Source organism: Camelus dromedarius, chromosome 21 (genome assembly GCF_036321535.1).
Source record: "Camelus dromedarius isolate mCamDro1 chromosome 21, mCamDro1.pat, whole genome shotgun sequence".
NCBI classification, from domain to species: Eukaryota; Metazoa; Chordata; class Mammalia; order Artiodactyla; family Camelidae; genus Camelus; species Camelus dromedarius.
Window position 1 is genome coordinate 10,613,588 of NC_087456.1, and position 16,368 is coordinate 10,629,955.

Here is a 16,368-nt window from a genome sequence, read left to right on the forward strand (position 1 = left end):
AAAAAGGAAATTTGGACCCAGAGACAGATAGGCACTGAGGGAAGAGGATGGGGAGAGTCCCAAGCCATCTACACGCCTAGGAGACTAGCCTAGGACAGATCCTTCCCGAAAAGTCCTCAGAAGGAACCAGCTTCACAGACAACTTGATTTTGGATGCCTAGCCTCCAGCCTTGTGAGACAATACAGTTCTGTTGTTTGGGCCACCCAGTGTGTGCTACTTTGTCCCCAGAGCCCCAGCAAACTAATGTAGACAGGTTGGAGGGCTCCAGGTTGGTCATAATGTGGGCTTGACTCCTGGTTCCAATTCAGCCTGGGGACACAGCCAGCCAGGGAAGGCAGCGAAGCCCAGAGCCTGACTCAGCCAGCCTCCATCTCACCCCTACTTGTGGCCACTCTTCCCTTCACGGAGGGTAAGAGAAGGGCTCTCTCATCGGCATGGCCAGCCTATGACTGCTGATGAGCTCAGTGAGCAGGGAGCATCTTCCATCTGGCCCAGCGTTGGGCTCCTGAGAGCAAGCAGTCTGCTGCAGGTGTGTGTGACGGAGGGGTGGGGGGGAGGAAGACCACCAGGAGAGTGTCATTTGAAGGGAGCCAAAAGCCCAGTGGCATACAAGTATGGGCCCACACACAGACATTCCCTTGTGCTGAAATCCCCATAACTAAGATGATTTCTTAAGGATCTTCTTTGAAAGACACATATTTGGAATCAGAAAATTCGAGCTGTGAGGGCCCCTCAAATCCTCTAGTCTATGGGTGAAACTGGTTTAGAGATGTTTGTTTAACCCAAACAGTTTTTTAAACACCAGATTTCACATAAACATTCAGATTCTCTGCATCCCTTGAGGAGTCAAATGCTCTGAACTGCCTGGACCAGTAGTTCCATCAGGCAACAGCTGCCTGTTTAGAGGGAGTCCACACAGAACAGTCAGGGACAACCCTATTGGATTTTCTCATTTACTTTAATTGCCTGATCCTGTAGGCAAATGAGTTTGCAAACTCTAGTCCAAATATCCCTTTTTTAAAGATGAGAAAACTGAGGCCCAGGGAAGTCAAGTGATTTGCTTAAGGTCACCAAGCATATTAGCCACAAAGCCAAGACTAGAACCCAAGCCCAGGGCTCTTTCCACTTGGCCCCTGCTCAGTGCCCCAGCCAGAGTCTATTCTGACCGGTGCTGCACTAGTTGTTAAATACATATATTTTACAGCAACCATATATCTAGACTTTGTTGATACTATGGTGAATAAAACAAAGTCCTAGCTCTTGTGTCATTCTATAGAAGAATCAATGAAAGGGCATAAAGCAAGAATAATTAAGGTAGCAATCAGGAGGAACTTCCTGGGCTCTTCAAATAATGAGAGCTGGCAGTAGGCCACCTTGAAATCATCTTTGCTTGAAACATACCTCATCTGCTTGGCCTGAGAAGCAAGAACATCTTGTAAGCCCCCGCAAGGGCTCTAGAGGAATTAATTCTTCTATGTTCTCAAAAGATCTCTCTCGGGATTCAAACATCCCCACTGTGCCTTGAGCCTGCAATGTTCCCAGTGTTTTTCCCTCCATCCCTGCTTAGGTGGGGCACTGCTGACTCACTTGTGAGTCTGAGTTTCAGGCAGTGGGATGTACGTCTCAGCACAGAAGCCCTGATTCACAACTACAGAGAATCGGGGAATTTCCCTCTCCGACTCCCAGGCAACTCTTACCTGGTGAGGAGGGGTCTCTTTCACCACCTAGAGGCTTCAGCCTCTATAATATCAAACACATGACAGTAATGTGACCCAAATCCAACTCTCTTCTTTGACAGAGCAGAGGGCATGGCGACTGGAAGCTTTCCTGATGGCTCAGTGACAGTGAAGAGTTTAGTGTCCCCAGAATCAATGACAGCAAATAGTCTCTGAGACTGGGCTGCGTGTCAGTGGGGCTGCTGAGGAAGGAGTGGGGACTTCAAGCTGAACAATTCAGTTCTGTGCTCTCTCAGAGGAACTTGGGCCCCAGTGAGCCTCTGGAAGGCAATTCTGGAGGCCATCAGTTACCCCCCCCCAAGTCCTTTCTGCACCCTGGTTTATTTCTGGCTCCATCCAGTCCTGGGACTGCAGATGAAGCCAATACATTGCCTAAACCACACCCTAAATGGTGACACATATTGGTTGTTGACCATTTCTCTGTCCCCTTATCCTCCATAGGCGGCATCCCAGAATGCAATCCAAATCCTAGAGTCATTGAGACTTCTGCCACGGAAGCTGCAGCAGAAATAAATCCATAAATGAATCTCACGTTCCAATCCAGACAGTGCCACAGACTTTGGTGGGGAACTTTAGGAGAAATCCTCACCAAAGTGTTCAGAGTTATTTGTTTCTCTCTTTTTATCCTGGAACCAAGCTGACCACTGGTGTTCTCAGGGGAGCAGCTGTCTTTACTCCAAACTTGGATCTGTGTGAGAGGAGGAGGAGGGAAAAACAAAGCTGAGTAAATCCCTTGGAAGTAAGCTGCCCCCAGCGGCCCTCCCTCCATTCTTCCTCCTTTCACTGCCTTGTCCCTTGGCAAAGGAAGCTTCCATTGGATCTGCAAAGAAAGGAGCCAAATAAGAAGTTATAGCTACCACAAGCAGAAGGATTTGCAGTTTTGATTTCAAATGCATTGCCCCGTTGAGACAGAGCAGTGTCTGGATTTTGACTTCATGGTCAGCACCAAACGACCTATCGTGTGATTATCTGCAGCTGTTCAATGAGACCATGGCTGTAAAAGCTCTCTGAAACTGGATCAGGGCTGCGGGGGTGGGAGGGCTCATCGCTGCTATTATCTGCTCTTCGTTTCCTCCTGCAAATCATTCTCTCCAGGCCTCAGTCAAGTCCTTGAGGGTAACAAGGCACAGCCCAGACAAGAACTCCTGCAAGCCAGGGGCTCCTAGCCCAGGGCTAGGTGTCTGGTCCAGACAATGTATTGAATTCAGAAAAAATGAATTATCTGGGGATACAGAATCTTTGGTGCAGGCAGTATGGTAAGAAACTGGACTTCCATTCAGTAAGACTGATCGACCTAATGTGTTTTATCTCATCTCCCTCCCCAGGCCATTCCAGTAAAATGATACTGAAGGAAATAGAAAAAGACATTAACCCACAAGGTTAAGAGAGGATAAAAGCATGAGAGGGGAGATAAGAAAAGATAAGAGATTTCAACAGAAAATATTAGGCGATGAAACATTATTTCAGCAAAAGTGAGGAGTGGGGACAGCTGATGTTTTGACTATAATACTTTTAGTACTATTTGATTCTTTATGCAGATATGCATAATAGAAGAAAAATATTATCATTACTTTTTTTTTTTTTAAAGAAAGAAGAAAGAGCACCTGGAAGCCAGGGGTCCTGGGTGTCAGGGCTTCCTTTGGCACTCGGTGACAGCAGAGCTTGTCATTGTCACTGTGTGAGCCTGAGCCCCTTCATCTGAAGGAGCTGAGCAAATCCTACAGTCACCCTGTAGTTCTAATGATTCCTAGCTCTGTGAGATTTCCCTTCTCTCAGTTTCTAGCTGTGTAAGTGGCTGGGCTTCAGTTTACTCCCCTCACACATAAAGAGACTGCCTATTTCTCAGGATTGACAAGAGGATTAAATGAAATAAATAAAGCAAATCAGTTAAGCAGCCAATGTGATTTTTCTCCACTGTGACACCTCCTGTCTTTAGGCAAAGATCTGGCCCAGGTCTGGGCACCAGGCATTCTCATCATAAAAATCTGAAGGATTCAGAAATGAGTTACTATCTGTTTATTCTTGGGGCAGGGAGACTGTGAAGCTCCTCATTTCTGTTTATTGGATTAGGGGCAAGGTCCAAGTGTGGATCTCAAAGCCTAGTGAATAATTCCTTTGAGGAGATGTAGCTAACTAAAGAGTGGGCAAGGGGGTTCTTTAAGTACCAGCCCCACCTCCACCCTTCTGCCCCCTGACCCCTCTACTGTGGGAACTTCCTCTCAACCCAGTCCACACACCCAGCCTCAACCAAGATGAGCCACTTATTCAATACCCTGTGCTTCTGCAGAGAAGCTAAACATGGTATCCACAGGGATCTTCACTCTCTTGAGTGGCTCAGGACTGGCCCACGAATTTCCACACTATGGGTGGCACCCTTCCACACTAATTTCTCTGCATCACTGACAACCTTGGTTGTACCATCAAAAAGGTCATTTGATCTCGATGATGCCCCTGGAGATCTAGAGCCCAAACCTCATCTCAGATCCCACAGCCTGAGTCTCAATTTGTCTGAGTTAAGCTGAGGCCTACAAGGTGATAAAGTCATGGAGGGTTAGCCCAATCAAAGAAGGAAGGGAAGATGGACAAACAAATATAGCAGTTCAGTGCTGATCTCATGTAACCTCTGGCTGGGAGAACTTTAGAGTCAAGAGCAGAAAAGATTCAGATCTTTTCTAAGACAGACCTAAACCAGAGCCCTGGCTCCATACCCCGTGTGACACAAGAATCATTCCTTCATTCATCCCTCAGTGCCTCCTATATGCCAGACGGAAACCCTGCCCTCACGAAACTTACTGCCTCCTATTGTCTGCTATTCCTACTAAAGCCCTCTGTTTAGACTTTCACTTGTGCAGCCTTCTATTACTGGGACCACATCCTATCCCCTGCTTCCACCCCCACCCCAGCTTCTATCCTCCAGCCCTCTGTGAGCTCTGATCGGTTTACTCTCCTGCTCAAAAACATTCTGTGACTTCCCAATATTTACTGAATCAAGAAATTTGATTCACACATCCAACAAATGTTTGTTGTGTATCTACTGTGTGCCAGGCTCTGTTCTAGGTGCTGGGGATACAGTAATGAGCAAGACAGATAAAAAAAAAACCCTCTGCTGTTATAGTGCTTGTATTCTAGTGGGGGAGACAGACAATAACCAAGATAAATAAGAACAACAAGTAAAGCCTGTTAGTTGGTGATAAGTTCTAAGAACAACAAGGCAAAAGAGGCCAAGAAGGGGAGGGGGCAAGGGAGAAGTAAAATTTCAGATAGACTAACCAGAGAAGATGACATTTGAGTAGAGATCGAAGAACGCTTTTCCCATTTATTGGGAAAGCTGAGGCTTTTTATAAGTTATCACCAATTGGAAGGTCCCTGGATCCAACCATAAGATGTAGAACAATTGATGCCCGTTTGGACTCAAGTGGATCATTTGCATCTTTGAGGAAAGTCATCTTTGATGAATAGGAAGTCTGCACAAGAGGAAGATGTCTAAAGGTCAATTATCTGGATAGATAAATGGAAGCAAAAGACATTTTAGGCAAAAAGAGCAGCATGGCAAAAGGTTCAGAGGTACCACACGGGATGCTCAGGAAACTGTAGTTTGCTAGTGTGTAGCATTTATAGGGATGAATCAGGCAGGGAACAGATCTGGAAGGCTTTGAATGTCATATCAAAGAGTTGGACTTTCTCCTGTTTACGGCAAGGGAGCATCAAAAGGTTTTAGGTAAACAAACAAATAAACAAAAATATTGTTAAATTTTGAGCAGGGTAAGAGTGTCCGGAAATGCTGTGGACCATGGCTACCTGGAGAGCATGCATGCTTTCTTTCTAAGGAAAGCAGCCAGAGTTCTGGGTGATAGTTGCTGTCCAGAAAGACAGGCCCAATTTTACCACTGGGAAGTCTAGAATTTTACATAAAATCTTCCAACTTTTTATATGTTTGCAACAAGTTTATTTTTTATTTTAATTACATGAGCCATATGACCCCCCTCACCCCAGAAGCTGCCATTTGGAGGCTTCTGACTGGAGTTATAAACAAGCTCCAGGAAGACAAGGACTTTGTCTTATTTCCACTGTGTTCTCAGTGCTTGCCGCATGGCCTGGCACACAGTAGGTGTGCAAACATACTTGCTAAATGTACATGTATGGGTGAGTTATTAATATTCCCATCTTACATTGGAGGAAACTGGGGCTCATGGAGGGTAACAGATGACAAGGGAAGTGGCCACACTCAGGTTCACGTTGGAAATAGACAGAGTGTTTTACAAGAGAGATGGGATAAGATGGAATAAGAGTCGAAGAGTAGAAACAGCTCTTCATCAGAACTTTATACCATCCTCTATCCCAGAGCTGTCCCCACATCCTGGGGACAGCCCCAATATCCTGTGTGCGGCTCCACCTGGTTTTAACCCCACCTTGGGAAACTTCTGATCCCACTCTCTGGGACCGTTGTCCCTCTCTTATTTTGTTCAGACCTAGGAATCAGAGATGAGGCAGGCCACTCATCACCTGTCCCTCCCCAGCCCAGTGACATCTGCAAAACGTTGAGTTGCCAGAACTAGCAGTTTCTTCTGGGTCTTTCAACTCCAAAGAAGGACCCATCAGATCTTTGCTGGCCAGGAGCCTGGCCGACTAAACCCCTGGGGGTACCAGGTAGCTTCAAAGTTTTTTCTTCTCTTGTTCATTATTTACAAACCTCATGAGCAGAGCTGGGCGTGGCTGTTGCACACATAGAGATGAAAGGAGGTGGGAATATAGTAGAGCCAGTGAAAGGCGATTTGAGGAAATAGAGTATCAGTGTTGGAGGCTTGCTTCTAAGAGTCAGAATTTCTGCTAAGATCTACTCAGTTGACATAAAATCAATCCTTCTTTCCTTCCTCTCTTTCTTACTCAAATCAGATAGTAGATTAGTTAGTCAGTCAATAAATCCAGATTGTTCAGTGTTCAACATACTCCCACAAGTGGCAGGTAATGATTTGAATGATGCCCGTGAACTGAGTGTGTCACTTTTGATTAATTTATTCATAAACTTCTAAGTTACTAAGAAAGGACAGGGAGAGAAAGAAACACTAGCATGTTTTACCAACTATTACAATTCATGAGGGAGAGCTGTTGTTGTTCCTCCATATAATTTTAAGAGTGATTTACCGATTTCTGGAATTTTTCCAGAATCTTGTGTTTGAAGGAAGAGTCATGGCTCAGCGCTCTTCCTTCTTTACTGGAACTCGCTGCATTGCTGGCCAGTCACCCAGGTTCCTCTTGCACATATTCATTTTTCTTAAATGGATTTATTTTCAAGTTCATCAGTGTGGGATTCTTCTTAAATTTAATTTTTGAAAGAGTCTTCTCCAAAGTTACTCAGCTGGTAAACGGTGAGTAGGAAGCTGGCTGGGCCCGATCTGTCTGTCTGACTCCGAGCCCTCTCCATTAGATCATAGAGGGGAAACTGAGCTTTGGAATGTTAATCTTGCCCACAGGCCTGAAGTAATATCCCAGGATGTGGATGTGTGTGACCATCTGTCTGTCCTGGGGGCATGAAGAAGGCAACCTGCTCTGTCCTTGACCCTGACTGACGGAGCCCAGGGGCTGCATCTGGAGCTTTAGGGGCCTGGGAACCTCTCTCTAAGTGCCTGAATGTCTGGAGGCCCTGGGAGGCAAGTTTCGCTGTTTGGGAACGAGCACAGCCACCTCCCAGTTGCTATTCTGTGCTACGGCAAGTGCTGGCTTGTCTTCCCTTCCCGCCCAGCCCGGAAAACTGGCAGCATTTCTAGCTCAAGCCCAGACCCGTCCTGGCGGCCTGGATTCCACTGCCTAGGCACGAAGCTCATCTCAGCCCAGTGACCATTTCTCTCTGGTTTTTGTCACAGAGGAATTCCTATTCCAGCTGCTCAGGGTGACGGGTGGCTGGGTGGCTGCAGGGTTTTCCCCTCCAGCTACAGAGCGGTGGGGTGGGTATCAGGGTGCAGAGAAGGGAAGACGCGCGAGGGGAGGGAAGGGAAGTTGGAGACATTCCGTCCCCAAGGCTGTTTCATCCCCAAATCCAAGGCAAATAAAGGAGTTGAGAAGGCTGGACTGTGTGCCCAGCAGCCCAGCCCAGAGTCCCCACCCCTGGAGAGCTGAAAGGAGGACTTTTTCGCATTCCCACAGGAAGGTGGGAAAGAGGCTGGGTCTCGGCAGGTCTGGAGACTGCTGGTTCCCTGGGGCCTTGGGGAAACACGCCCTGACTTGCTGACCTCTCCGGCAGGAGTCTTTTGGGCAGGAAGCCCAGCCTCTGATTGGGCATGGGCTGTGTGTGCAAATAACGTTCAGTGCATCCGTGTGCTTTTTGATTGTCTGAAATTCAAATGTAACTGAGTGTCCTGTGTTTATCGGGCAACCCAACACAGAGGGCAGGGCTCAGGAGAACTGGACTGGCCGGGGCTGACACTCCATCCCCCTGCCTCTCCAGTTTCAGGGAGATGAGGGCCAGTTTCCGTACACATATCCCTGCCTTAACCTGCTCCCCATCCTGAAGCAAAAGAATTCCTCAGGCACTGCCTTTCCCACACAGCTAGGCCCCTCCGACTACAGACTGCAGTTCCGAAACTCCAAAGACTTTCATGTCATCCGGTAATGCTCCATCCTGGGGCCCCTTTGAAGATAAAAAGCTCTCCTGAGAAGCGCAGTGCTCTGTTGTTGTAATTAACATAATTGAAAGCGATTTTTCTCATAGCCCTGTAGGAAACGGGGGGCCTTCACTTCTTATGAGAAATACCTACCTCACTCTCCCAGGCGATGGCCAACCTCTTCTAATCCAATACCAGGGCAGATGTCCCTGCCAGCCCCAGTCGCTGCTCCCACCTACCCTGACTTATGTTTTTTTTAACCTTTTCAGATGATTTTCACCACAACACAGCACCCAGTAGCCACCCTCTCCTGGGACTCTCCAGACAGAGTAGCCACATGGGACATGTCTGTGCCTTCTTTTCTAGGTTGAAAACACCTGCTGAACAGTAAGGCCTGGAGCTACCATTTCTACCTTAGCTCTGGACGAGACAGAAGGGATGCCAACTCATTGATGGACAGTTGTGACAAGTCCACTTGAAATGACCTTCACCATAAGACAGTGATGACCTAGGGCTTGGAGCCCACTGAAGCAGAGAGCTGGTTCTGGGAACAGTGTGAGCCTGATACCAAAGCCTCTTTCCAACCCACCCGCCTTGACATTCTCAGCGTGCCTAGGGAAATGGCTGTGCACTCATCAAGTGAAGAATTCAGACCCTAAAGAGCTATACCTCTGGGAGCTAATGGCATGCCTGAGACCGAGTGTGACACGTTGGTGGGAGCCACGGGAGGGCTCAGGCAGGGCTGGGGAGAATGTCTGCTCTTGCCCCCTGCAGCATAACCAGGCTTCAACAGTGACTGCTCAAGATGAACGGTGCCAGCACTACCCTTTGGACTGGGTCGGCGTCATTAGAGATTTGGCCAAACCAGAGGGAAGACTGGACCACTTGCTAAACTACTCATGGAGAAGCTCGGTATCCTCGTCCATTTGGACTATAACAAGATACCATAGTTGGGTGGCTTGTTAACAACAGACGTTTGTTTCTCACAATTATGGAGGTTGGGCAATCTAAGGAGATTTTGTGTCTGATGAAGACCCACTTCTAAGTTCTTAGAAAGCCATCTTCTCACTGTGTCCTCCCATGGTAGAAGAGTGAGCTTGCTCTCTGGAGTCCCTATTATGAGAGCACTAATCCCATTCGTGATCAAAGCACTTTTCCAGAGGCGCCAGCTTCTGACACCATCACATTGGGGGTTAGGGTTTCAATATATGAATGATGAGGGGAGACACAAACATTCAGTCCATTGTATTCCGTGTCATTGAGAGTTCTACATTAAAAGACACTCAGTCCTTTTAGTTAAAGGCTGAAGCACAGGGCCAACTTTGAAGAACGATTACTCTTCAAATAGCATATACCCTTTGTAGGAAATAAACCTTAACTATCTTTTCTAAGAGAAAAGGCTAGTGTTTTCTTCCTTTTCAAATTAGGGCTTTAGGGCTACACAATTCTCTTTCTTTTAATGATTTCTCATGGCCTTTTTTGTTGGCTGAAGAACAAACACTGATTCCAGGGTATATTCCTGGGTGGTTGAAAAGAATGTCCTCCTTGGATCCCAGTTGACAATGCTCAAAGCTTACCCACACTGCCCTCATCTCCTTTCCACTAGAACCCGCCTCGTCCCACATACATTCAGTGTCATCCACCCCAGCCATGAAAGGAGCAGCAGTTGGAGTTACTTCAGGACTGGAGGGCATGATGATCCAAACATTCATCTGGCTCCAAAAGCCCTAATCACATCTAGAGGCAGCGCTGGAGGAGGTGTAAGTTTGCAGAACAAGGGTAGTCTTCCACTGTACTCAACACTGACTTACATCTGCCTTTATGGAATTTTCAGTGCAAGAATTTATGGTAATTTGCAGCAATATGGATGGACCTGGAGATCATCCTACTAAATGAAGTAAGCCAGAAGAGAAAGACAAATACTGTATGCTATCACTTATATGGGAATCTTTAAAAAAAAAAAGACACAAATGAACTTATTTACAAAACAGAAACAGACTGCCAGACGTAGGAAACAAACTTATGGCTACCAGGGTGGGAAAGAGGGTGAAAGTGATAAATTGGGAGTTTGAAATTTGCAGATACTAACTACTAGATACAAAATAAACAACATGTTTCGACTGTATAGCACAGGGAACTATATTCAATATCTTGTAGTAACCTATGATGAAAAAGAATATGAAAAGGAATATATGTATGTATATGTATGATTGAAACATTATGCTGTACACCAGAAATTGACACAACATTGTAAACTGACTATACTTCAATTAAAAAAAAAAGAAAAGAAAAAAGAGAATTTATGCTAAACTCATGAAGGACATCTTTATTTACAAATCTTACTTCTAAAATTTTTAGTTCTAACCAGAATAAATGCACAGAGAAGAAAATAAGGAGAAATAAAAAGCACAAGAAAACACTATAAAATCTTGTTCATGAGAAATATGAAAAAGGCTGAAATTCTTGGGGCTTCACTACGTGAAGAAGAAAAGCTGCCCCCAAATGGAAGGTAAATCATCCATCACCCGGGGAAAAAGATTAAGATCACTGAAGCCTACCACACCACATGCAATAGGCTCGGTGGTCAGGCCTGTGATGTGGGGACCACACAGGGGTGGTTTGCTAGCAGCCAAAAGTGGGAGAACATAGCCACTGTTGACCGGGGCTGATAGGCAATTATACACTCAATTTCATTCAAGACAGTCATTCATTTAGTAAAAAGCAGGACCACAGTCTACAACCTGAGGATTTTTTCCCCCTCTTCTTTTCTCTTAAAGAAAAACATTTTCATAAACTGTCACATAGGTTGTAGGTTGATGGGTGGTATTCAGAAGAGTCGTGAATTTCTTGGGCAAAATGGCATGTAAAAGACAAATGAGAAAAAAACGCATCACATTTAAGTCGGGCCGTCGCAGGCTGGATTAATCACTCCTCTCTGTTCTCTCAGTGCATGGCTCATACTTTCATTCAACAATGTATTAGGTTGTGATGTCATGGAGAATCACCGACTTCTAGGACTGCTCCTCCCCTCTGGACTCTGAGCTTCCGGAGGCCAGGGCCTTTGTTTTATTCTTTCTCATAAATTCCTTCGACACTCAATATATGCCCAGGGTACAGGGGTGCACAATCAATGATTACTCAACAAACACCCTCCAGGTCCTGTACTAGACCCAGTGGCATACATGAAGTATAAACTCACTTAGTACTTAATATGTGGCTGAGATTTGAATCCAGGTCCAACTGAGTCCAGTACCCTCGGTCTTAACCCCTTTGTAAACCTGCCTTTCCTGAGAAGGGTCGGTCAGTCAATGGGAGACAACACTAGCTCTCCTGCTCCCCAAATGGGCTGCTCCTCCTTGGTCACCCTGCTGGTTCTTCCCCATCCTCCAGCCTCTGGAATGTACAAGGCCCCAGGGCTCAGTTCTCAGGCTCCTTCTCTGTATTTATATGAGGTCGTCTCCTTCAGTCTCATTCATGCGCTGCCCACTCCCATGTGGGCATCCTGGCATCCTGCATCTCTCCCCTGAATCCCAGATGTGCATGCTTATCTGATTACCTCCTGGACCTCTCCACTTGGATGTCTACTAGAAATCTCAAGCTTACCATGTGACTTGAATGATCTTGACATTCATTGGGCAGATGGATACAAGGTCTCTGAACCACAGGAACAAAGGGAGAACCGAAGCAGTTAACAGCTATGGGGAGCAGGGCCCATGAGGTTGGCCCATAGGAGCCCCTCACGTTGTAACCATGCCCCACACAGGAACTAGCATGAATGGTGTGAATTTCATAAACTGAATTCACTACAGTCTTAACTTAGGATGATTCTATCAGGAGAAACTTGCAATACTAGTTTTCAGAAATGTTGAGAAGTGGGAGGAAACATTTGGTAAAAATACAAAAAATCTCCCAAGTCTTGGTGGGCAGCATCTATTGCCAACTCATGGCTCCAGGGAGGCGTCAGAGAGGAAGATTTAATATCCTCGTCACCCATACAGACATCATTGTGGTTTCTCTAAAGTCCAAATCTGATCACATAATCCCCTTCCTTGAAATCCTTCACTGGCTCCTCACCTTACCTGCGATTGGGCCTCAACTCTCCAGCAACGCATGCAAAGTCTTTAGTGGACTGACTCCTCACCTGCCTGTCTCTCCAGCCTCTCCCGTCCCACCCACCCACCTCAGCCACATGGACCACGTGCAGTTCTCCAAACACATCTCTACATCTTCGCTCAGGCTCTTCCCTCTCCCTGGAACGTTCTTTCCCTACTTGTTCATCCAGGAAACCCTGCCTCAGTGCATCCTCTGTGCAACTTCCCACGACTCCTCCCCTCCTCTCCACAGCAGAATGAGTTTCTTTATCCTTTGGGTTCCTAAAGCCCTTTGTACTTCCTTCTCATACAGCTTTTAGTTCATGAGAGTATAATCATTTGTTAATTGCTTTGTCTCCCCAACTAGATTATGAGATCTCCAAGGGGAAAGTCTGAGGTCTGAGCTTTTTAAATCCTTAATGCCTAGCCTTATGACAGGAACACAGTAACTGTTTAGAAAATGTTTGATAAATGAATGAATGTTTGCATGCTGCGCCTCTGCCAGAAAAAATGTGAAAAAATAGAGTGTAGTTATACAAACACTCCACTAGAGGGAAGGATGTAAAACTTTATCCCTTTAGCACAGCATTTTAAGCTCGGTCTCAATCAGATGAATATAATTTGATAAAATATTTCAGTTTTAGGCTAGGCAAATGTAAATCAACCTCTGTTAAGCTTGAGGAAACATATTTATTAAAGGTCACTGTATGCCGGGCTCTGGGTTTGACAACGGGTAGTTCTTACAGATACAGATGAATAGGAAGGGTAGAAAGTATATGTAATAATATTTTATGTTTTCAAGTTCGGTAGTGGGCATTGAAGTGCATTACAAAGCTTTCCCTTTCTCAGACATAATCTTGTTTTCTAAAATATGCTCCGCCTAGAGATGTCATTGCTCCTTACACAATCAATGCTCTGGAATCCGATGACTACACAGCTTTCTAACTTCCTGTTGCCCTACATCCCTCATATCCTGTCTTGAACACACGCATGCATGCTGTTCATGAAGTCAGCTGAAACAACTCACACAAGCTTAAGACACAGCATCAAGATTAACTTTGAGTATCATACTGATGTTCAATGGATGTGAGCGAGTGACAAATATTCAATGGCAGCAGATCCCTCACCTCCTCCTTCCCACCAGCTCCAAAACACCCACCTAGCTGCTTCCTTAGCATCAGGCATCTATCAGTTCCATACTGTAATAATCTGCATACTTATCCATACCTAGACAAGGCTGAGAACTCCTTGAAGAGGCTGGCAAGGAGCTAATTCTTTCTCCTAGCCTCAGGTGCCAGCACAGCACCTGGAACACGGTGTTTAGCACATTTTTTGTCCATGACTAAGTGTGCTCATTTCATTAGAAGGGTAGTGAGAGACATTTCTGCCAGCACTCTCAGGGAGAGGCTGGATCGCTTTGGGCTGTATACAGTCACATGTGTATACATGTGGTGGAGGAGCAGGTCTTGTATGTGGGACAGTGTCTGATTTAAGACCTCTAGGAGGAGACAGGCATGCGGGCGCACACACACCCTCCCCAGAATCTTCTCAAATCAGTAGCTGAGGTGTCAGAGCTTCCATCGTTAGAGAGTCACACCTTTGGGTTCCGAATGGCTCCCTGTCAACATATCTTGAACCCATGTGCCTGTGTTATCACTTATGTTATCACAGAAGTTTCAAAACTCAAACATCTCCAGTATCTGTGCGCCCCCTCACCTTCCCATTCCTGCTCTGCTGAGAGTCTCAGATGGACTCTTGCTTACTGTCTGTAGTTTGCATTAGAAAGTAGTTTGTTTTTTTCAAATACATCGCTATATATCAAATAAGCTCTTTCAAACCACATGTATATGTACACACCATAATATTTAAGGGATTAAAACACATCAATTTGTATAATTCAACGAGTTCATAGTGATATAAATAAATAAATAAATAAATAAATAAATAAATAAATAAATAAATAAATAAATAAATAAATAAATAAATTCTATTGTTGGGGAGGGTATAGCTCAAGCGGTAGAGCACATGCTTAGTATACATAAGGTCCTGGGTTCAATTCCCAGTACCTCCTCTGAAAATAAATAAATAAGTAAACCAAATTATCTCACCACCCCCAATAAAATAAAATAAATAAATAAATAAATAAATAAATAAATAAATAAATAAATAAATAAATACATAAAAAAATTTTTAAAAACCTTAATCAGTCAGCATTAGAAGATTTAGCAAATTGACTCCATATGTTGAAAATTAGTAAGTGAAGGGAGAGAATCAAGCATTTATTCTGCCTTTCCTGTACAAACTGTACCACTGGGTAAACAAAATTTACAAAAAGGAGAAGTTTGTCTTCATAGAAATAGTCCAGCAAGTAAGTGAAGAAGAAATGACAGAATTAAAATATTGTCCTCTATGATAAAATTAGAATGTGACCTCTAATGAACTAATGAATTTAGACATTGATTATCAATGACTGGTAACATTACACAATGAAAGGCAACCAGACGTTGTACACCAGGATGTTATGTACCTCCTGATGGAAGCATAAAATACTAACTGTAACAAAGTGTGATCAAAGTTCTAGATCCAACAATGTGTTCATGGGAAGTACAGAGAATGTTAACCTAATAGTGTGAGAAAAAAAGACAACATGTGTGAGACAATCAGAAATCTGAACACCGACTGGATATATGATGATATTAAATCATTATTATCACTTTTTTTTAGGTGAAATAGTGTCATTGTAGCTATGTTAAAAAAGAACACTTATCTTTCAGGTATTTTTAAAGATACATTTAAATAATACGATGTCTGCGATTTGCTTGAAAAATAAAACAGAGTGGAGGATCAGGGGTAGTGGGTGGGTGTATATAAGAAACAGGATGGCTTTGTGTTGAAGCTGAGGGATAGGTACATGGGCGTGCATTATACCATTTTGTCTACTTTTGTATATACTTGGAATTTTCCAAGGAAAAAGTTTTTAACAAAGAAAAATGAACACCTTTCTGAATCTTCTGACAATCTTTTCCTAAGAAACAGCCATCCTTCTCCCACTCCTTGAGATCATTACCCTCGGGAGTCTCCCCAAATTGAAAAGTAACATTAATTCAACAACATCTCTTTACAAACTAGTATAAACTATTATTTCCTGGACTATTTCTGTTAGGCAGTTTAGATGGAAATGAGCACTGGGCAAGGGGAGAGGAAGAGGAAAGGAACAACCCGGAAAATGGCAGTGTGTCTGCATTCAGGAAAAGGGACTCCAGAAATTTTTACTTTCTTTAAATGAGGGCCAGTAAAAGAAGCCAGTTAAAATCAAAGCACTGCAGCTGCGCATGGGAGGGGGCCCTGGTATATATAACCTGACCCAATGAACCTGCCCAAAAGGGGATGGGCGTGCCAGATCTCAGGGAACCTGAGCTGTCAATCAATCAATCAATCAATCAATCACGAAAACACCCCTAAGACAGGATATAAAAACAGAAAAAACAAAGGAAAGGCTCCACTTTTCCTCTCTGGGATTGGCCTGCTCCCAATTCTTGGGAGTGTGCTCTCTTTTACTTCTTTTTTTTACTTCACTAATAAAAATCTTTCTTATATCACGCTTTTTGTCTCTTGTCAAAAAAATTTTTTTTGGGTGACTAAGAACCAAGGTAATTCTTATTTCCCTTTTCCCCATAACATTTCTACCTCCTGAAAACACCAAGTGCCTGAGGGTCAAGATAAAAGAAAACCCTGGAGGAGGGAAAAGGAAGGGCTGAGTGTGGGAAGAACAAATTCTGCCTTTATTACAATTTTCCCAGGGCCTTCGCTAGTTGGCACGCGCACCTTCTTTGTGCGGGTTTTACTAAGAGGACTTTCGCAGGAGGCATGAACAAAAGCTTAAATTCTGAACTCTCACGTTAAAATTTCACAAAGCGTCTCCTTTTATGTTGTCAAATGCT